Consider the following 22,133-nt stretch of genomic DNA (forward strand, 5'->3'; position numbering starts at 1 on the left):
GACTCCACCTTCCCACTGCTGATGCGGTAGCTCACGCATGTTAACGGAGGGAGCCGCACGTCAGCTAACGTTAACATGCGTCTGGCAGGGTCGATTGCGCATCGGAGGTGGAGCTCTCCGCAGCCGGAGTGTGGGAAAAGGCAGCCTCAGCGTGAGCTGGGCGCACAACCGTGGCAGGTTGTAGGCTAACGAGAGCATGTAAACCTTCTCCGCACGAAACTCCTGCATAACCGCAGCTAACTGAGTCTGCATAGACTGCAGTAAAGACCACTTAGGGTCTACAAAAAACGGCAACAAACGGAGTTATTGTCCATTGTGACTGAGGGTCTAAAACAGCTGGTGCGGCAACAGACGGAGTTACTGCCTGTTGCGGTACCACCTTGCCTCTCTTGGGAGGTGTGCAGTCGTCGGATGACTGCAGCGAGTCCGAACTGACCCAGTGGATACACCTAGGCCGTTGGACTTGCGCGGAAGGGACCGACTTGCACTTAAAAGCTGCAAGATTTGGTCCATGGTTTCTACGAGAAACCTCTTCCGCAGACGAGGATTAAATGGGCTCTCTCGTCTTTGTGTGGGTGGGGCGATCTCACGTCGGCAACGTGTGTAGATACGCCCGAAACCACGGAGGGAAAAAACGTCTGTTCGTCGATCAAGGCCTGAGGAACCCATAAGTCGTTCGACATTACTTCTCCCCTGGGCTTGGGAGCTTGTAAGAGGTCCCGGACTAGGTGAACAACTGGCACGAACAGACGAACCCTCGGACGCAACACTGTAACACTTTGCGCATATCACTTTATCACTTTTGATTTTCTGTTTGCACTTATTTCACTGAAATCGAAACTTTAACTGATTTCTACCTGAAACACGCAATCCTATCCTTCATTAAAAGGTAGTAATTGCGAAAACAGTTTTACAATGCAACAGAAAAACATAAATAAAGATAAAGAATTCAGTGGCTGGAAAAGAGACTAAACACTAGATCAAATAAACTACGTTTACAATCTCTCACCGCATAAAGCCTGGGAACAAGAATAAAACTCTAGAAACGTTTTACCTTCTTCCCCTACAGCGACTAGGGAGAAGAGTAAAAAACGAGAACAACGTTACCCGCTTGAACAAAACGTTTATTCTCCTCTCTCTCCCTCCGTCTCTATCTCTCTCTCTCTTGACTTAGCACCTGAGAGAAGAGCCCAATTATATATCGTTAAAACATGTTATTTGCTAAAGGAAAAAACTGAAAGGTTTCCCAAATAAAAAGTTCCTTTATTTAGAATTTAAACCATTTAAGCTAAGAAAGAATGAACGAAACGCTAGAATCGGTTTACTCTTACTGCAACGTGAAACCGTGAAATACTCTCTCTCTATCGTAACGATAGAGCGCAAGTTGAACGTTCTGAACGTCAACAACTGCGGAGACTAAAAAACTAAACGTTAGTTCATCTTTGAAAACAGTACGAGACTATCAAAGAAATTCTTTCATAAAACATTAAAATTAAAAAAGTATTAAATTCTTAAAAGGTTAAATACGATATGACGGGCTCAATGTTAATTAACTTCGGTTCCAAGTAAGGACCGCCTACTATTAGGAAAGGTCGCATATAAACAAACATAAAAATTAATTTTTTATAAGTTTATAATAAATGGAAAGTTAATCGAAGAGGCCTATAAAGGCGGAGAGATATAAAATAAATAGATCTATAACTTGTTAAGCAAAATTACCAAAAACCTAAACACACTTCCGTCTAAGGGAAGTGTCGGCCATTTAAAAGTGAAAGAGTCCATACTCTCTTCGTCACCATAATTAAATCTATCCAAAACGAGTTCAAGTTTTGAAATGAATTTAAAACCCCTGCATAGCGAAAGCTCAAAACTGGAATAGTGTACTTCACCAAATCGTTGTGAAAACAAATCCAGTTAGGGACGGCGTATTTAGTAGGTCTTGCCAGTGGCAACGACAGAGGGAAAATTGGTTCTTGTTGACATCGAGTACTTGAGTACCTACTTGACAGATGGCGCTGTTGATGTACACCCCCACCTGTATAGCGATCGCTGGCGTATTCCGCCCGTAGGTTTTTTCTGTCGGGCAGCAGGGATGCAGCTATATGATCATCGGGTAAGTTTAATATTGAAAAGTGTGTTTTATTAGAGAACGAATAATTCATACAAAAGAATGGACAAACAAGAAAAGTGTCAACCAGTTAGTATTTGTAAGTTTCTATTTTGGGACTAAGAATTTTCTGTGAGATTGAATAAAAGAATGAAGGAAAATGTGTAGAAACATGAATATGAAAATAGAAGAACTACTGCCAGTTCTTTGTGCATCTGTAACGTTTAGAACGCTTCCATAAGACTAAAATTACTGCCAGATCTTTGCTCAAACAGCTTCTATAATGTTTAAAAAGTTTCCTGGATGAAATGTAACTGAATTTGGAATGCAATATAAAAAGAAAGAAAATTAGAAATGAAAAATTCCAGATGAATAGAATACAAATTAGTCTAAAATGGAAAACGAAATGAGACTGAAAGTAAGGTCTTGTTTGATATCACATGGGAGAAACATTACCCTATTTATGTGGTCCAGTGTGAAATACAGACAGAAGTAATAGATTCATTTGCCAGGGCATAAAATATGTTCGTGTTTGAGTTATGAGCGGGTCGATTAACAACGTTGGATAGTGTAGATAGTGCTTGATCAGGGTCCCTGTATCTTAAAGGTAATGCAACAAAGACAGTCATGATAATGAGTTAAACACTGGAATGATACCTCGAGAAGACACTTATTAAAGTAGTAAAGCAAGCAATTAGATGGACAGAGTCCTTTGTATATCATTACTATTATTATTACTTGTTGAGCTACAACCCTAGTTGGTTGGGAAAACAGGATGCTAAAAGCCCAGGGGCTCCAACCAGGCAAATAACCCAGTGAGGAAAGGAAACAATGAAAAAATATTCTAAGAACAGCAACAACACCAAAATAAGTATTTCCTATATAAACTAAAAAACTTTTAACAAAACAAGAGGAAGAGAAATTAGATAAAATAGTGTGGCCGAGTGTACCCTCAAGACAGTGGTAGGTGTTAGTATATGAGAAAAATCTTACATGCCTTTTAAGGATAAACCCTATATCATTTACTGTTAATCTCAATAATAGAAGGAGAAGCATAGAAATGTTGAAGTGGAGGAGAAAAATGTAGAGATGAATGTGCTAAACATAAGCAAAACAGATCCTATGATGACTGGAAAGGAAGGATATCAAATAGAAGATATGTATGACTCTTTCAAAATTTTAGGTGTGATTCTCGACAGTAAATTTACTTTTGAGAAACATATAAGGTCTGTGTCTTCTTCAATTTCACAAAAAATAGGCTTATTGAGAAAGTCTTTCAAGATTTTCGGTGATCAATCTATTCTGAAGAAGTGTTTTAATTCTTTCATTCTACCTTGTTTTGAGTATTGTTCTCCTGTCTGGTGTTCAGCTGCTGATTCTCATCTTAATTTGTTGGACAGAAACTTACGGTCTATTAAATTTCTTATTCCTGATCTAGATATTAGTCTCTGGCACCGTCGTTCAATTAGTTCATTATGCATGTTGCATAAGATTTTTCACAACTCTGACCATCCTTTACATTCAGATCTCCCTGGACAATTCTATCCTGTTCGTAATACTAGGCAGGCAGCTAATTCTAATAGCCAGGCCTTCTCCATCACGAGGCTCAATACTACGCAGTACTCTAGAAGTTTTATTCCAGCTGTGACCAAGTTGTGGAATGATCTTCCTAATCGGGTGGTTGAATCAGTAGAACTTCAAAAGTTCAAAGTTGGAGCAAATGCTTTTTTGTTGACCAGGCGGACATAGTCTTTTTATAGTTTATTTATGACATATTTGTTTTTGATGTTGTTGATAGTTTATTATATGACATGTCTGTTTTGACGTTGTTTCTTATTTTAGAATGATTTATTGTTAATTTGTTCTCTTCATTTATTTATTTCCTTATTTCCTTTCCTCACTGGGCTATTTTTCCCTGTTGGAGCCCCTGGGCTTATAGCATCTTGCTTTTCCAACTAGGGTTGTAGCTTGGATAGTAATAATAATAATAATAGGAGAGCTGCTTAAAGGAAGCTGTGAGTAATGGGTAGAAACGAATTCAGGAGATGCTAAGGATCATAAAATGAGTAAGACCATATGATGCGGTCCTTTTAGATGTTAATTATTTTTGTTGTAATTGTGAAAAAACAAGAGAATCTAAATGTTTAAATGATCTTTGAGATAAGGCAATACGGGTGTTCTCAATATATCAACCTTAATCTGGGACACCAGGACGTGAACAGGAAAACCTTTCAGAAAGGTTACCAGGATCAGTAATGGGCAAAACGAATGACCTTGGTTAGAAGACGAGATAAAGAAGCCTACAACTAAATAAAATTTCCTCTTGTTAGGGGTAGAAGAGACTCTTTAGCTATGGCAAGCAGCTCTTCTATGAGGACACTCCAAAATCAAACCATTGTTCTCTAGTATAGGGTAGTGCCATAGCCTCTGTCCCATGGTCTTCCACTGTATTGAGTCAAAGTTCTCTTGCTTGAGGGTAAAAGGGGTACACTTGAGCACACTATGCTATCTTATTTTTCTTCCTCCTTTATGTTAAACTTTTTATAGTTTATATAGGAGATATTTATTTTAATATTGTTACTCCTAAAATATTTTATTTTCCCTTTTTCCTCTCCTCACTGGGCTATTTTTCCTGTTGGGCCCCCCTGGGCTTATAGCATCCTGCTTTTCTAACTAGGGTTGTAGCTTAGCAAGTAATAATAATAATAATAATAATAATAATAATAATAATAATAATGTAACAGGAGATAATTGAAAACTCTAAAGAATGGAGACGTTCAACAGATTGGACTCATAGCAATAAGAACAGTCAGCAATAAGAACAGTCAGCATTAAGATGAGGATTACCTTGCTATATCAGTTGGTCCTAAGAGCTGATTATTTGATAATGATGGATAGAAAAGTTGGTAAACACTTTAGATGTGTTTATGCCAAAAGGACAGATTTATTTTAAGGATTTCGATGGAAGGGGTACAGTATGTTATTGTTTGAGAGTGGGCTGAATAGACAAGAGATTTCACGGGTGACTAGTTTACTGTTGCTATTACAGAAGTGCAATTGAATCGAGGAAATTAGTATTGCAATAGATAGATAGATAGATAGATAGATAGATAGATAGATAGATAGATATATGCTGCAGTATATAAACTTTTCTAGAGATTGTTATTGGCTGTATAAGAATATAGTTCAGTTGTGTCTGAATTATCGACTGTTAAACCCTGCTGCGTATCATTGTTAACAGTCTGCAAGAAAGTGAGCAAGTTGTGCATGTTTGGTCCTTGAATTGTGTTCATTATAATGGGGTTGTTGATAGGAACTTATGATAGTAGAGCAAGATGGCTGTATATGAGAATGTAAGGAAGAGAATGTCGAGTAAAAAAAAATGGATTTTATTCCTGCAATCATTGAAAGGAAATGGTAGAATGACTGCACTGGTTCAAATAAATTGTGAAATGTTGCTTTGATAGATACAGTTGCAAAGATTTCCTCGAACTATGTCTGATAGATAGATATATTGGTAGAATGGTCTATTCAGAGAAAATGTTGAAGTGTAATAATGCCCTGAAATGAATACGGACATATTTCAGTTTAATGAGTATACTTAGAGAAAACTTAAAGTATATTAATGCTTAAGACTGGACAGAAATATTTCTGCTTAGGAAGAAGGGATGTTGGCAGTAAACCTAAGAATAGGGAAGTATAGAGGAAAGTGAATATGAGTTTAAGTTGTGATGTATACTGTGTGTGTTCGGAAAAAAAAGGATGAAATTGTAATTATGTTCAAATGAGTTGTTATTGCCTGGAATATAGACTTGAAAATAGATTTATAAAAGTAGCTAGTTGTGTAAAGCAAGAAAATATTCTGAGAATTATTATTATTATTATTATTATTATTATTATTATTATTACTATTATTATTATTATTATTATTATTACTAGCCAAGCTACAGCCCTAGATGGAAAAGTAAGGTGATATAAGCCCAAGGGCTTCAACAGGGAAAAATAGCCCAGTGAGGAAAGGAAATAAGGAAATAAACGATGAGAAAAAATTAACAAAATATTTTTAAAACAGTAACAAAATCAAAAGAGGTATGACAAATATAAACTATTAAAAGACTTATGCCACCATTAAAAGAAAATTATATAAGAATAGGCAGAAACAGAAATGGATACTGAATAGTTGATGGATAATCAATGTAAACGTATAGAGCAATACTAGTGGTGACTGAATAGAAAGCTAAAAGTATAACTATGGCAGTGGCTGTCTAGGTAATGCTAAGGTGTGAAGAGTCAGCTTGGTATCACCTTGGTATCACTAATCAAAGTAAGGGATTTCAAACAAAAAACCTATTGAAAGGAGCCATTTGGGGAATAATGGTCAATGGGGTCACTTTTCCAGGACGGGATTACTTTATAATAGTAGCCACCTTTCTACATCTCCCCCAGGATGTACAAAGCAATGTGAGTAGCAGATAAGGCTAAAAGGGGTGAACCAGAAAACTAAAGTGTGTACTACAGAGCACAATACGTGTGTTTATGTTGGATTGTAGTTAGCGTTGCCCATTTTACTAGGGCTGGTAAAACTGTATATAAAAGCAATTGCCATATGAGAAAGAATATCTCAGGAATTAATGGAAGTATGTTTCAAGGAAAAGGAGCTTGTGTTCAACAGAGGAAATACTGGAGTTTGAAAAATAATCATGGTTTGAGTAGATGGTTGGAGAATGGCACTGTTTCAGTAATTCCAAAGAGGTTTGCTAATGCATAATGTGTTATTATTATTATCATCATCATCATCATTATTATTATTATTATTATTATTATTATTATTATTATTATTTGCTAAGCTATAACCCTAGTTGGAAAAGCAGGATGTTATAAGCCCAGGGGACCCAACGGGGAAAATAGCCCAGTGACGAAAGGAAACAAGGAAAAAGAAAATATTTCAAGAACAGTAACAACATTAACAAATATTTTCTATATAAACTATAAAAACTTTAACAAAACAAGAGGAAGAGAAATTTGATAGAATGTGTGCCCGACCGTACCCTCAAGCAAGAGAACTCTTTTAACCCAAGACAGTGGAAGTCCATGGTACAGAGGCTATGGCACCATACAAAACTAGAGAACAATGGTTTGATTTTGGAGTGTCTTTCTCCTTGAAGAGCTGCTTACAATAGCTAAAGAGGATATTGATAATACTTGAGTTGATTGTCATAAAGGAAAAATATAAATGAACTAATAGAAGTGGCAGTGATTAAGTTAATTTTTTATGTTATTTGCGACTGCAAAGGGATAAAAATGTATAATAATAGTGGCAAATCATATAGGAAAGTTTGCATATTAATTCATTGAGAGAAGACAAGAGTAGTGAGTGAGACTTTAACGAGTTTATGACTGTGTGTGTGTGTAACCATATGTAAGTATTCAGTGACAATAGTGCATGATCTTCAAGACAGAAGTATAAATGTGAGAAGAATAAAAACCGGCGTAAGGCATAGAAAAATGCGTTTGAAGCAGCACATATGGTGAAAAATGAGATACAGACTGGACACTTCAGCATGGAAGAAGTTTGGGGATGAGAATATAAAAGGAATATGTGGTATTGATGAAGTTCTTGCAGTTGTTCCTACCAGTGTATGTGCGAGTTTTTCGATTCTTAAGAATAAAGAAAAACAAACAGAAAATAAGATAGGCAAATGAAAGGTTACAATGGGAAGATGTGTTTGGAGTAGTGAAAGATTACAATTATGAAAATGATGTCCATGCAAGGAAGGATGAAAGATACAAAAATGTTGTTAGTTTTTGGAATCCAAAATAGGTTGACATTTTTATACATGGTAATGGTACGCTAGGCGAAATTAGGAGATTTGCTAGTTCGTTGTGGGGTAGTATATTTTGCTGGTGTATATGTATATGTATAAGTATATGTATATTTATACATATTTTTTGTGAATAGTGCAATCACAATATGTATAATTGTGCATGACACACATGGACATAGGGGTGAGTTCATGTTGAGACAATGTATGAAAAAAGACTTTCACCATTTTCGACTAGGATCTGAATGACTGCCATGAGAAAGGGCTTAGTCATAATTATCAGAGGATTTTTGCAATTAAAAAGGAAAGAAGCAAATGTTTAGGATAGCTCACTGGGTGAAGGAAAACTGGAATAATTAGACTGAATTTCACAAATTTGGTTTGTGTTAATGTATTTTATGATACTCTAATGGTGTACCTGAAAACAGTCACATTTCCATATGAACACCTTACCTGTAATTTGTGAAGTGAATCTCTCCAGTACTGTTAACGTATCTTCTTGAAAACTTGGAACATACAGCTAATTCTGAAAGAAAGTAAATGAATTAGTATTCTTAAACTTTTAGCTGAATTACATTTTAGACATTGTACATACTACACAACATTATTATTATTATTATCATTATTATTATTATTATTATCATAACTATTATTATTATTATTATTATTATTATTATTATTATTATTATTATTATTATTATTATTATTATTAATAGCTAAGATACAAACCTTGTTGTAAAAGCAAGGTGCTATAAGCCCAAGGGCTCCAACAGGGAAAAATGGCCTAGTGAGGAAAAGAAACAAAGGAACAGAGGATGTGGCTGATCTTTCTCACAAACTTTACTTCAATGGACCACTAAACTGAAGATATTTTTAGTGAATTCTTTGAATATTCTAAAATGACATGGCTCAGTATAGTTCAGAGAGGTTGAAGTTCAAATGTGGAATGTGTATCATAGAATAGAATCAAATTTTCCAAAATCTACGAAATCTCTAGAAGGATGGCACCATACTTTTAACAAGTGTGTTTCAATTCCTCACCAAACTCTCTCTAAGCTTGTACATACATACATATACCAAGGCACTTCCCCTAATTTTGGGGGGTAGCCGACATCATCAAAGAAACAAAAACAAAAAGGGGACCTCTACTCTCTACGTTCCTCCCAGCCTAACAAGGGACTCAACCGAGTTCAGCTGGTACTGCTAGGGTGTCACAGCCCACCCTCCCACATTATCCACCACAGATGAAGCTTCATAATGCTGAATCCCCTACTGCTGCTACCTCCGCGGTCATCTAAGGCATCGGAGGCAGCAGCAGGGCTGAACAAGCAAGTACCGAATTTATTAGGTGCAAATGTTGAAAAGGTTAATACGAAATTATTCCAATAAATAAACAAAAAAATTCATGCAACTTACAATAAGGATGAAGGTAAACTTAGCCACCTTGGCCGAGGTCAGTACTCTACAGTGCTCAGTTATCTAGTTCTTTTTTTTATCCCTTTTTAGATGTTTTGTCCATTAGGCATTTGTCCGTGTTGAGGGATTAGGCATTCTGTCCTTAGGCATTCTGTCCTTAGGCATTGGGTCCTTAGGCATTGGGTCCTTAGGCATTGGGTCCTTGAACATTATGTCTGCTCACGATATAGGTGAAGTGCACTTGCACTTCACAGCTGGTTGGCGACCTCACTCCATCAGATCTGGAAAAGGGAAAACAGATTAGCAGTCTTTTCTTTTGAAGCATAAAAGTCAATTTCAAGGCAATAGCCAATAATCACTTTTGTGTTGGACACTATTATTATTATTATTATTATTATTATTATTATTATTATTATTATTATTATTATTATTATTATTATTATTATTATTATTATTATTATTATTGTACAGTTCATAGGCTACCACAACTAAAACCTCCCCTCCTTGTCAACCCAGGAAGGATGAGGAGCAGAGAATCTCTCCTCCTATTTTCTGTAGTGCCTGCCCTGGCAGTGTGCTGATAGCCAGCTTTCACAGCCATGACACACTGCTGCCTGATTTGTCTCGTTGCTAAACTGGTGTTCTGATTAGATAAGTTACAACCTGGGTAGGAAAAACTGACTGGGTGTCTCACCCTGATTCCCAGACTTTATAGCTCACCAGATATACACAACATTTCACCATTGGAAACAAGTCATTAATGCAGACTGGCATGTTTCCCTTGACATGAAACATTTCATTATAGATTATTGTTATTATTATTACTAAGATACAACTCTAGTTATGAAAGCAGGATGCTATAAGCCCAAAAGTTCCAACAGGGAAAATAGCCCAGTGAGGAAAGGAAATATGGAAATAAACTATATGAAAAGTAGTGACTATAATAGATCTTAAGATAAATCTGGCATATATCAACTATAAAAAGAGAGTTGTGTCAGCCTGTTGAACATAAAAACATCTGAAGTTACAAAGATTCAACTGTCTTTCCCAAAATATAGTCCTAGCTGGAATACAACTTCTATGAATATTGTGTAGTATTGACCTTAATAATTGCGATTGAGAGGGCAAGTCTGTTGGAACTAATAACAAACAATAGTTTATATTTAAGGACTTCAGTATACTTAAGCTGATCTTGCAACGTCTCTACTTGCAAACCTACCCAATTTATTTAATGATGCTCTGTGCTGGCAGACCACATCTCCCTAAAACTAACAAGTTTCGTTAATGATGCTCTGTGCTGGCAGACCACATCTCCCTAAAACTAACAAGTTTCGTTAATGATGCTCTGTGCTGGCAGACCACATCTCCCTAAAACTAACAAGTTTAGTTAATGATGCTCTGTGCTGGCAGACCACATCTCCCTATTAGAACTGATTAGGGAAACCCTTTGCACACTTAAATTAAAAGACAACCCATGACTTCATAAGCAGCACATTAAACTCTGATATAAAAAAACAGTTCAAAGACCTTGTTATATATGCAGCAGCTCTCCCTAAATCCTATCAAGCAATGCCTTTCTGTGTCTTGTAAGTAATTGCAATCATAAAAACTCTCCAAGAATCGATGAACAATTAAGATAACGCTGATATGCATATACCTTAAGTTCAATCATGTACATTAGGGTTAAAATCTCACTGTCGATGTAAACTTAATATCATTGTCAACAATAAGAAAAGAATCATAGTAAAACTTAGTGGGATCCCTGAATCAAACAGGAAATTAAGAGTTCTTGCTCAGCTCAGCAAATGAATAAAACTGGACTAGTCATCCTACCCTTCCATAGACTGCTAAATTGAGCACATTAGCTCCAGGGGATAGGGGTCATGCATAGCCAAGGGAATACATACACGTTCCACTACATAGTGTATTAAGAGAGGTCGGGCAGCAGGATGGAAGAAAGTAGACTGAAGAGAGAGGAAAGACAGCAGGTTGAAAGAAAGGAAACAGAAGAGAGACATTAAAGACAGCAGGATGGAAGTAAGGAGATTGAAGAGACAGGAAAAACACCAGGTTGGGAGAAAGGAAACAGAAGAGAGACATTAAAGATAGCAGGATGGAAGTAAGGAAACAGAAGAGAGACAGGAAAGACAGCAGGTTGGAAGTAAGGAAACAGAAGAGAGACAGGAAAGACAGCAGGTTGGAAGTAAGGAAACAGAAGAGAGACAGGAAAGACAGCAGGTTGGAAGTAAGGAAACAGAAGAGAGACAGGAAAGACAGCAGGATGGGAGTAAGGAGATTGAAGAGACAGGAAAGACAGCAGGTTGGAAGTAAGGAAACAGAAGAGACAGGAAAGACAGCAGGTTGGAAGTAAGGAAACAGAAGAGAGACAGGAAAGACAGCAGGTAGGAAGTAAGGAAACAGAAGAGAGACAGGAAAGACATCAGGTTGGAAGTAAGGAAACAGAAGAGAGACAAGAAAGACAGCAGGTTGGAAGTAAGGAAACAGAAGAGAGACAGGAAAGACAGCAGGATGGAAGTAAGGAGATTGAAGAGACAGGAAAGACAGCAGGTTGGAAGTAAGGAAACAGAAGAGAGACAGGAAAGACAGCAGGGTGGAAGTAAGGAAACAGAAGAGAGACGGGAAAGACAGCAGGTTGGAAGTAAGGAAACAGAAAAGAGACAGGAAAGACAGCAGGATGGAAGTAAGGAAAGAGAAGAGAGACAGGAAAGACAGCAGGATGGAAGTAAGGAGATTGAAGAGACAGGAAAAACAGCAGGTTGGAAGAAAGGAAACAGAAGAGAGACATTAAAGATAGCAGGATGGAAGTAAGGAAACAGAAGAGAGACAGGAAAGACAGCAGGTTGGAAGTAAGGAAATAGAAGAGACAGGAAAGACAGCAGGTTGGAAGTAAGGAAACAGAAGAGAGACAGGAAAGACAGCAGGTTGGAAGTAAGGAAACAGAAGAGAGACAGGAAACACAGCAGGTTGGAAGTAAGGAAACAGAAGAGAGACAGGAAAGACAGCAGGGTGGAAGTAGGGAGATTGAAGAGACAGGAAAGACAGCAGGTTGGAAGTAAGGAAACAGAAGAGAGACAGGAAAGACAGCAGGTTGGAAGTAAGGAAACAGACGAAAGACAGGAAAGACAGCAGTTTGGAAGTAAGGCAACAGAAGAGAGACAGGAAAGATAGCAGGTTGGAAGGAAGGAAACAGAAGAGAGACAGGAAAGAGAGTAGGATGGAAGTAAGGAGATTGAAGAGACGGGAAAAACAGCAGGTTGGAAGAAAGGAAACAGAAGAGAGACATTAAAGATAGCAGGATGGAAGTAAGGAAACAGAAGAAAGACAGGAAAAAGAGCAGGTTGGAAGTAAGGAAACAGAAGAGAGACAGGAAAGACAGCAGGTTGGAAGTAAGGAAACAGAAGAGAGACAGGAAAGACCGCAGGTTGGAAGTAAGGAAACAGAAGAGAGACAGGAAAGACAGCAGGTTGGAAGAAAGGAAACAGAAGAGAGACAGGAAAGACAGCAGGATGAAGTAAGGAGATTGAAGAGACAGGAAAGACAGCAGGTTGGAAGTAAGGAAACAGAAGAGACAGGAAAGACAGCAGGTTGGAAGAAAGGAAACCGAAGAGAGACAGGAAAGACAGCAGGTTGGAAGTAAGGAAACCAAAGAGAGACAGGAAAGACAGCAGGTTGGAAGTAAGGAAACAGAAGAGAGACAGGAAAGACAGCAGGTTGGAGGTAAGGAAAAAGAAGAGAGACAGGAAAGACAGCAGGTCGGAAGTAAGGAAACAGAAGAGAGACAATAAAGACAGCAGGTTGGAAGTAAGGAAACAGAATAGAGACAGGAAAGACAGCAGGTTGGAAGTAAGGAAACAGAAGAGAGACAGGAAAGACAGCAGGTTGGAAGTAAGGAAACAGAAGAGAGACAGGAAAGACAGCAGGTTGGAAGAAAGGAAACAGAAGAGAGACAGGAAAGACAGCAGGATGAAGTAAGGAGATTGAAGAGACAGGAAAGACAGCAGGTTGGAAGTAAGGAAACAGAAGAGACAGGAAAGACAGCAGGTTGGAAGAAAGGAAACCGAAGAGAGACAGGAAAGACAGCAGGTTGGAAGTAAGGAAACCAAAGAGAGACAGGAAAGACAGCAGGTTGGAAGTAAGGAAACAGAAGAGAGACAGGAAAGACAGCAGGTTGGAAGTAAGGAAAAAGAAGAGAGACAGGAAAGACAGCAGGTCGGAAGTAAGGAAACAGAAGAGAGACAGGAAAGACAGCAGGTTGGAAGTAAGGAAACAGAAGAGAGAGAGAAAAGACAGCAGGTTGGAAGTAAGGCAACAGAAGAGAGAAAGGAAAGACAGCAGGTTGGAAGTAATGCAACAGAAGAGAGACAGGAAAGAGAGCAGGTTGGAAGTAAGGAAACAGAAGAGAGACAGGAAAGACAGCAGTTTGGAATTAAGGCAACAGAAGAGAGACAGGAAAGACAGCAGGTTGGAAGTAAGGAAACAGAAGAGAGACAGGAAAGACAGCAGGATGGAAGTAAGGAGATTGAAGAGACAGGAAAGACAGCAGGTCGGAAGTAAGGAAACAGAAGAGAGACAGGAAAGACAGCAGGTTGGAAGTAAGGAAACAGAAGAGAGACAGGAAAGACAGCAGGTTGGAAGTAAGGAAACAGAAGAGAGACAGGAAAGACAGCAGGTTGGAAGTAAGGAAACAGAAGAGAGACAGGAAAGACAGCAGGTTGGATGTAAGGAAACAGAAGAGAGACAGGAAAGACAGCAGGTTGGAAGTAAGGAAACAGAAGAGAGACAGGAAAGACAGCAGGTTGGAAGTAAGGAAACAGAAGAGAGACAGGAAAGACAGCAGGTTGGAAGTAAGGAAGCAGAAGAGAGACAGGAAAGACAGCAGGTTGGAAGAAAGGAAACAGAAGAGAGACAGGAAAGACAGCAGGATGGAAGTAAGGAGATTGAAGAGACAGGAAAGACAGCAGGTTGGAAGTAAGGAAACAGAAGAGAGACAGGAAAGACAGCAGGTTGGAAGAAAGGAAACCGAAGAGAGACAGGAAAGACAGCAGGTTGGAAGTAAGGAAACAGAAGAGAGACAGGAAAGACAGCAGTTTGGAAGTAAGGAAACAGAAGAGAGACAGGAAAGACAGCAGTTTGGAAGTAAGGAAACCGAAGAGAGACAGGAAAGACAGCAGGTTGGAAGTAAGGAAACAGAAGAGAGACAGGAAAGACAGCAGTTGGAAGAAAGGAAACCGAAGAGAGACAGGAAAGACAGCAGTTTGGGAGTAAGGAAACAGAAGAGAGACAGGAAAGACAGCAGTTTGGAAGTAAGGAAACAGAAGAGAGACAGGAAAGACAGCAGGTTGGAAGCAAGGAAACAGAAGAGAGACAGGAAAGACAGCAGGTTGGAAGTAAGGAAACAGAAGAGAGACAGGAAAGACAGCAGTTTGGAAGTAAGGCAACAGAGGAGAGACAGGAAAGACAGCAGGTTGGATGTAAGGCAACAGAAGAGAGACAGGAAAGAGAGCAGGTTGGAAGTAAGGCGACAGAAGAGAGACAGGAAAGACAGCGGGTTGGAAGTAAGGCAACAGAAGAGAGACAGGAAAGACAGCAGGTTGGAAGTAAGGAAACAGAAGAGAGACAGGAAAGACAGCAGGTTGAAAGTAAGGAAACAGAAGAGAGACAGGAAAGACGGCAGGTTGGAAGTAAGGAAACAGAAGAGAGACAGGAAAGACAGCAGGTTGGAAGTAAGGCAACAGAAGAGAGACAGGAAAGACAGCAGGTTGGAAGTAAGGCAACAGAAGAGAGACAGGAAAGACAGCAGGTTGGAAGTAAGGCAACAGAAGAGAGACAGGAAAGACAGCAGGTTGGAAGTAAGGCAACAGAAGAGAGACAGGAAAGACAGCAGGTTGGAAGTAAGGCAACAGAAGAGAGACAGGAAACACAGCAGGTTGGAAGTAAGGAAACAGAAGAGAGACAGGAAAGACAGCAGGTTGGAAGTAAGGAAACAGAAGAGAGACAGGAAAGACAGCAGGTCGGAAGTAAGGCAACAGAAGAGACAGGAAAAAAAGCAGGTCGGAAGTAAGGCAACAGAAGAGAGACAGGAAAGACAGCAGGTCGGAAGTAAGGAAACAGAAGAGAGACAGGAAAGACAGCAAGTTGGAAGTAAGGAAACAGAAGAGAGGCAGGAAAGACAGCAGGTTGGAAGTAAGGAAACAGAAGAGACAGAGGAAAGACAGCAGGTTGGAAGTAAGGAAACCGAAGAGAGACAGGAAAGACAGCAGGTTGGAAGTAAGGAAACAGAAGAGAGACCGGAAAGACAGCAGGTCGGAAGTAAGGCAACAGAAGAGAGACAGGAAAGACAGCAGGTTGGAAGTAAGGCAACAGAAGAGAGACAGGAAAGACAGCAGGTCGGAAGTAAGGCAACAGAAGAGAGACAGGAAAGACAGCAGGTCGGAAGTAAGGAAACAGAAGAGAGACAGGAAAGACAGCAGGTTGGAAGTAAGGAAACAGAAGAGAGACAGGAAAGACAGCAGGTTGGAAGTAAGGAAACAGAAGAGAGACAGGAAAGACAGCAGTTTGGAAGTAAGGCAACAGAAGAGAGACAGGAAAGACCAGTTTGGAAGTAAGGCAACAGAAGAGAGACAGGAAAGACAGCAGGTTGGAAGTAAGGAAACAGAAGAGAGACAGGGAAGACAGCAGTTTGGAAGTAAGGCAACAGAAGAGAGACAGGAAAGACAGCAGTTTGGAAGTAAGGCAACAGAAGAGAGACAGGAAAGACAGCAGGTTGGAAGTAAGGAAACAGAAGAGAGACAGGGAAGACAGCAGTTTGGAAGTAAGGAAACAGAAGAGAGACAGGGAAGACAGCAGTTTGGAAGTAAGGAAACAGAAGAGAGACAGGAAAGACAGCAGGTTGGAAGTAAGGCAACAGAAGAGAGACAGGAAAGACAGCAGGTCGGAAGTAAGGCAACAGAAGAGAGACAGGAAAGACAGCAGGTCGGAAGTAAGGAAACAGAAGAGAGACAGGAAAGACAACAGGTTGGAAGTAAGGAAACAGAAGAGAGACAGGAAAGACAGCAGGTCGGAAGTAAGGAAACAGAAGAGAGACAGGAAAGACAGCAGTTTGGAAGTAAGGCAACAGAAGAGAGACAGGAAAGACCAGTTTTGAAGTAAGGCAACAGAAGAGAGACAGGAAAGACAGCAGGTTGGAAGTAAGGAAACAGAAGAGAGACAGGGAAGACAGCAGTTTGGAAGTAAGGCAACAGAAGAGAGACAGGAAAGACAGCAGGTTGGAAGTAAGGCAACAGAAGAGAGACAGGAAAGACAGCAGGTTGGAAGTAAGGAAACAGAAGAGAGACAGGAAAGACAGCAGGTTGGAAGTAAGGAAACAGAAGAGAGACAGGAAAGACAGCAGTTTGGAAGTAAGGCAACAGAAGAGAGACAGGAAAGACAGCAGTTTGGAAGTAAGGAAACAGAAGAGAGACAGGAAAGACAGCAGTTTGGAAGTAAGGCAACAGAAGAGAGACAGGAAAGACAGCAGGTTGGAAGTAAGGCAACAGAAGAGAGACAGGAAAGACAGCAGGATGGAAGTAAGGAAATAGAAGAGACAGGAAAGACAGCAGGTTGGAAGTAAGGAAACAGAAGAGACAGGAAAGACAGCAGGTTGGAAGTAAGGAAACAGAAGAGAGACAGGAAAGACAGCAGTTTGGAAGTAAGGCAACAGAAGAGAGACAGGAAAGACAGCAGTTTGGAAGTAAGGCAACAGAAGACAGACAGGAAAGACAGCAGTTTGGAAGTAAGGAAACAGAAGAGAGACAGGAAAGACAGCAGTTTGGAAGTAAGGCAACAGAAGAGAGACAGGAAAGACAGCAGGTTGGAAGTAAGGAAACAGAAGAGAGACAGGGGAGACAGCAGTTTGGAAGTAAGGAAACAGAAGAGAGACAGGGAAGACAGCAGTTTGGAAGTAAGGAAACAGAAGAGAGACAGGAAAGACAGCAGGTTGGAAGTAAGGCAACAGAAGAGAGACAGGAAAGACAGCAGGTTGGAAGTAAGGAAACAGAAGAGAGACAGGAAAGACAGCAATTTGGAAGTAAGGCAACAGAAGAGAGACAGGAAAGACAGCAGTTTGGAAGTAAGGAAACAGAAGAGAGACAGGAAAGACAGCAGTTTGGAAGTAAGGAAACAGAAGAGAGACAGGAAAGACAGCAGTTTGGAAGTAAGGCAACAGAAGAGAGACAGGAAAGACAGCAGGTCGGAAGTAAGGAAACAGAAGAGAGACAGGAAAGACAGCAGGTTGGAATTAAGGAAACAGAAGAGAGACAGGAAAGACAGCAGGTCGGAAGTAAGGCAACAGAAGAGAGATAGGAAAGACAGCAGGTTGGAAGTAAGGAAACAGAAGAGAGACAGGAAAGACAAGAGTTTGGAAGTAAGGCAACAGAGGAGAGACAGGAAAGACAGCAGGTTGGAAGTAAGGAAACAGAAGAGAGACAGGAAAGACAGCAGGTCGGAAGTAAGGCAACAGAAGAGAGACATGAAAGACAGCAGGTCGGAAGTAAGGCAACAGAAGAGAGACAGGAAAGACAGCAGGTTGGAAGTAAGGAAACAGAAGAGAGACAGGAAAGACAGCAGGTTGGAAGTAAGGAAACAGAAGAGAGACAGGAAAGAAAGCAGGTTGGAAGTAAGGAAACAGAAGAGAGACAGGAAAGACAGCAGGTTGGAAGTAAGGAAACAGAAGAGAGACAGGAAAGACAGCAGGTCGGAAGTAAGGCAACAGAAGAGAGACAGGAAAGACAGCAGGTTGGAAGTAAGGCAACAGAAGAGAGACAGGAAAGACAGCAGGTTGGAAGTAAGGCAACAGAAGAGAGACAGGAAAGACAGCAGGTCGGAAGTAAGGCAACAGAAGAGAGACAGAAAAAAACAGCAGGTCGGAAGTAAGGAAACAGAAGAGAGACAGGAAAGACAGCAGGTTGGAAGTAAGGAAACAGAAGAGAGACAGGAAAGACAGCAGGTTGGAAGTAAGGAAACAGAAGAGAGACAGGAAAGACAGCAGTTTGGAAGTAAGGCAACAGAAGAGAGACAGGAAAGACCAGTTTGGAAGTAAGGCAACAGAAGAGAGACAGGAAAGACAGCAGGTTGGAAGTGAGGAAACAGAAGAGAGACAGGGAAGACAGCAGTTTGGAAGTAAGGCAACAGAAGAGAGACAGGAAAGACAGCAGTTTGGAAGTAAGGAAACAGAAGAGAGACAGGAAAGACAGCAGTTTGGAAGTAAGGCAACAGAAGAGAGACAGGAAAGACAGCAGGTTGGAAGTAAGGCAACAGAAGAGAGACAGGAAAGACAGCAGGTTGGAAGTAAGGCAACAGAAGAGAGACAGGAAAGACAGCAGGTTGGAAGTAAGGAAACAGAAGAGAGACAGGAAAGACAGCAGTTTGGAAGTAAGGCAACAGAAGAGAGACAGGAAAGACAGCAGTTTGGAAGTAAGGAAACAGAAGAGAGACAGGAAAGACAGCAGTTTGGAAGTAAGGCAACAGAAGAGAGACAGAAAAGACAGCAGGTCGGAAGTAAGGCAACAGAAGAGAGACAGGAAAGACAGCAGGTCGGAAGTAAGGAAACAGAAGAGAGACAGGAAAGACAGCAGGTTGGAAGTAAGGAAACAGAAGAGAGACAGGAAAGACAGCAGGTCGGAAGTAAGGCAACAGAAGAGAGACAGGAAAGACAGCAGGTTGGAAGTAAGGAAACAGAAGAGAGACAGGAAAGACAGCAGTTTGGAAGTAAGGCAACAGAAGAGAGACAGGAAAGACAGCAGGTTGGAAGTAAGGAAACAGAAGAGAGACAGGAAAGACAGCAGGTGGAAGTAAGGCAACAGAAGAGAGACAGGAAAGACAGCAGGTCGGAAGTAAGGCAACAGAAGAGAGACAGGAAAGACAGCAGGTTGGAAGTAAGGAAACAGAAGAGAGACAGGAAAGACAGCAGGTTGGAAGTAAGGAAACAGAAGAGAGACAGGAAAGAAAGCAGGTTGGAAGTAAGGAAACAGAAGAGAGACAGGAAAGACAGCAGGTTGGAAGTAAGGAAACAGAAGAGAGACAGGAAAGACAGCAGGTGGAAGTAAGGCAACAGAAGAGAGACAGGAAAGACAGCAGGTTGGAAGTAAGGCAACAGAAGAGAGACAGGAAAGACAGCAGGCTGGAAGTAAGGAAACAAAAGAGAGACAGGAAAGACAGCAGGTCGGAAGTAAGGCAACAGAAGAGAGACAGGAAAGACAGCAGGTTGGAAGTAAGGCAACAGAAGAGAGACAGGAAAGACAGCAGGTTGGAAGTAAGGAAACAGAAGAGAGACAGGGAAGACAGCAGTTTGGAAGTAAGGAAACAGAAGAGAGACAGGAAAGACAGCAGGTTGGAAGTAAGGCAACAGAAGAGAGACAGGAAAGACAGCAGGTTGGAAGTAAGGAAACAGAAGAGACAGGAAAGACAGCAGGTTGGAAGTAAGGAAACAGAAGAGAGACAGGAAAGACAGCAGGTTGGAAGTAAGGAAACAGAAGAGAGACAGGAAAGACAGCAGTTTGGAAGTAAGGCAACAGAAGAGAGACAGGAAAGACAGCAGTTTGGAAGTAAGGAAACAGAAGACAGACAGGAAAGACAGCAGTTTGGAAGTAAGGAAACAGAAGAGAGACAGGAAAGACAGCAGTTTGGAAGTAAGGCAACAGAAGAGAGACAGGAAAGACAGCAGGTTGGAAGTAAGGAAACAGAAGAGAGACAGGAAGACAGCAGTTTGGAAGTAAGGAAACAGAAGAGAGACAGGAAGACAGCAGTTTGGAAGTAAGGAAACAGAAGAGAGACAGGAAAGACAGCAGGTTGGAAGTAAGGTAACAGAAGAGAGACAGGAAAGACAGCAGGTTGGAAGTAAGGAAACAGAAGAGAGACAGGAAAGACAGCAGTTTGGAAGTAAGGAAACAGAAGAGAGACAGGAAAGACAGCAGTTTGGAAGTAAGGAAACAGAAGAGAGACAGGAAAGACAGCAGTTTGGAAGTAAGGAAACAGAAGAGAGACAGGAAAGACAGCATTTTGGAAGTAAGGCAACAGAAGAGAGACAGGAAAGACAGCAGGTGGAAGTAAGGAAACAGAAGAGAGACAGGAAAGACAGCAGGTTGGAAGTAAGGAAACAGAAGAGAGACAGGAAAGACAGCAGGTGGAAGTAAGGCAACAGAAGAGAGACAGGAAAGACAGCAGGTTGGAAGTAAGGAAACAGAAGAGAGACAGGAAAGACAAGAGTTTGGAAGTAAGGAAACAGAGAAGAGACAGGAAAGACAACAGGTTGGAAGTAAGGAAACAGAAGAGACAGGAAAGACAGCAGGTTGGAAGTAAGGAATCAGAAGAGACAGGAAAGACAGCAGTTGGAAGTAAGGAAACAGAAGAGAGACAGGAAAGACAGCAGTTTGGAAGTAAGGCAACAGAAGAGAGACAGGAAAGACAGCAGGTTGGAAGTAAGGCAACAGAAGAGAGACAGGAAAGACAGCAGTTTGGAAGTAAGGCAACAGAAGAGAGACAGGAAAGACAGCAGTTTGGAAGTAAGGAAACAGAAGAGAGACAGGAAAGACAGCAGTTTGGAAGTAAGGCAACAGAAGAGAGACAGGAAAGACAGCAGGTCGGAAGTAAGGCAACAGAAGAGAGGCAGGAAAGACAGCAGGTTGGAAGTAAGGAAACAGAAGAGAGACAGGAAAGACAGCAGGTTGGAAGTAAGGAAACAGAAGAGAGACAGGAAAGACAGCAGGATGGAAGTAAGGAGAAGAGAGACAGGAAAGACAGCAGGTTGGAAGTAAGGAAACAGAAGAGAGACAGGAAAGACAGCAGGTTGGAAGTAAGGAAACAGAAGAGAGACAGGAAAGACAGCAGGTTTGGAAGTAAGGCAACAGAAGAGAGACAGGAAAGACAGCAGGTTGGAAGTAAGGAAACAGAAGAGAGACAGGAAAGAGAGTAGGATGGAAGTAAGGAGAGAAGAGACAGGAAAAACAGCAGGTTGGAAGTAAGGAAACAGAAGAGAGACATTAAAGACAGCAGGATGGAAGTAAGGAAACAGAAGAGAGACAGGAAAGACAGCAGGTTGGAAGTAAGGAAACAGAAGAGAGACAGGAAAGACAGCAGGTTGGAAGTAAGGAAACAGAAGAGAGACAGGAAAGACAGCAGGTTGGAAGTAAGGAAACAGAAGAGAGACAGGAAAGACAGCAGGTTGGAAGTAAGGAAACAGAAGAGAGACAGGAAAGACAGCAGGATGGAAGTAAGGAGAGAAGAGACAGGAAAGACAGCAGGTTGGAAGTAAGGAAACAGAAGAGACAGGAAAGACAGCAGGTTGGAAGTAAGGAAACAGAAGAGAGACAGGAAAGACAGCAGGTTGGAAGTAAGGAAACAAAGAGAGACAGGAAAGACAGCAGGTTGGAAGTAAGGAAACAGAAGAGAGACAGGAAAGACAGCAGGTTGGAAGTAAGGAAACAGAAGAGAGACAGGAAAGACAGCAGGTCGGAAGTAAGGAAACAGAAGAGAGACAGGAAAGACAGCAGGTTGGAAGTAAGGAAACAGAAGAGAGACAGGAAAGACAGCAGGTTGGAAGTAAGGAAACAGAAGAGAGACAGGAAAGACAGCAGGTTGGAAGTAAGGAAACAGAAGAGAGACAGGAAAGACAGCAGGTTGGAAGTAAGGAAACAGAAGAGAGACAGGAAAGACAGCAGGTTGGAAGTAAGGAGAAGAGAGACAGGAAAGACAGCAGGTTGGAAGTAAGGAAACAGAAGAGAGACAGGAAAGAC

General features: G+C 40.8%; 1 long non-coding RNA gene across 1 annotated transcript in view; it reads right to left on the minus strand.

The window, feature by feature from the left end:
- LOC137621220 (uncharacterized) overlaps positions 1 to 22,133 on the minus strand; it is an 80,513-nt gene that overhangs the window by 22,545 nt on the left and 35,835 nt on the right. The window contains exons 2-3 of the long non-coding RNA XR_011040179.1: positions 9,346 to 9,626; positions 8,383 to 8,455 (exon numbers count right to left, since the gene is read on the minus strand). This is a non-coding gene — a long non-coding RNA (uncharacterized lncRNA). The remainder of the gene's footprint in view (positions 1 to 8,382; positions 8,456 to 9,345; positions 9,627 to 22,133) is intronic.

The sequence above is a fragment of the Palaemon carinicauda genome, chromosome 27, assembly GCF_036898095.1.
Source record: "Palaemon carinicauda isolate YSFRI2023 chromosome 27, ASM3689809v2, whole genome shotgun sequence".
NCBI lineage: Eukaryota > Metazoa > Arthropoda > Malacostraca > Decapoda > Palaemonidae > Palaemon > Palaemon carinicauda.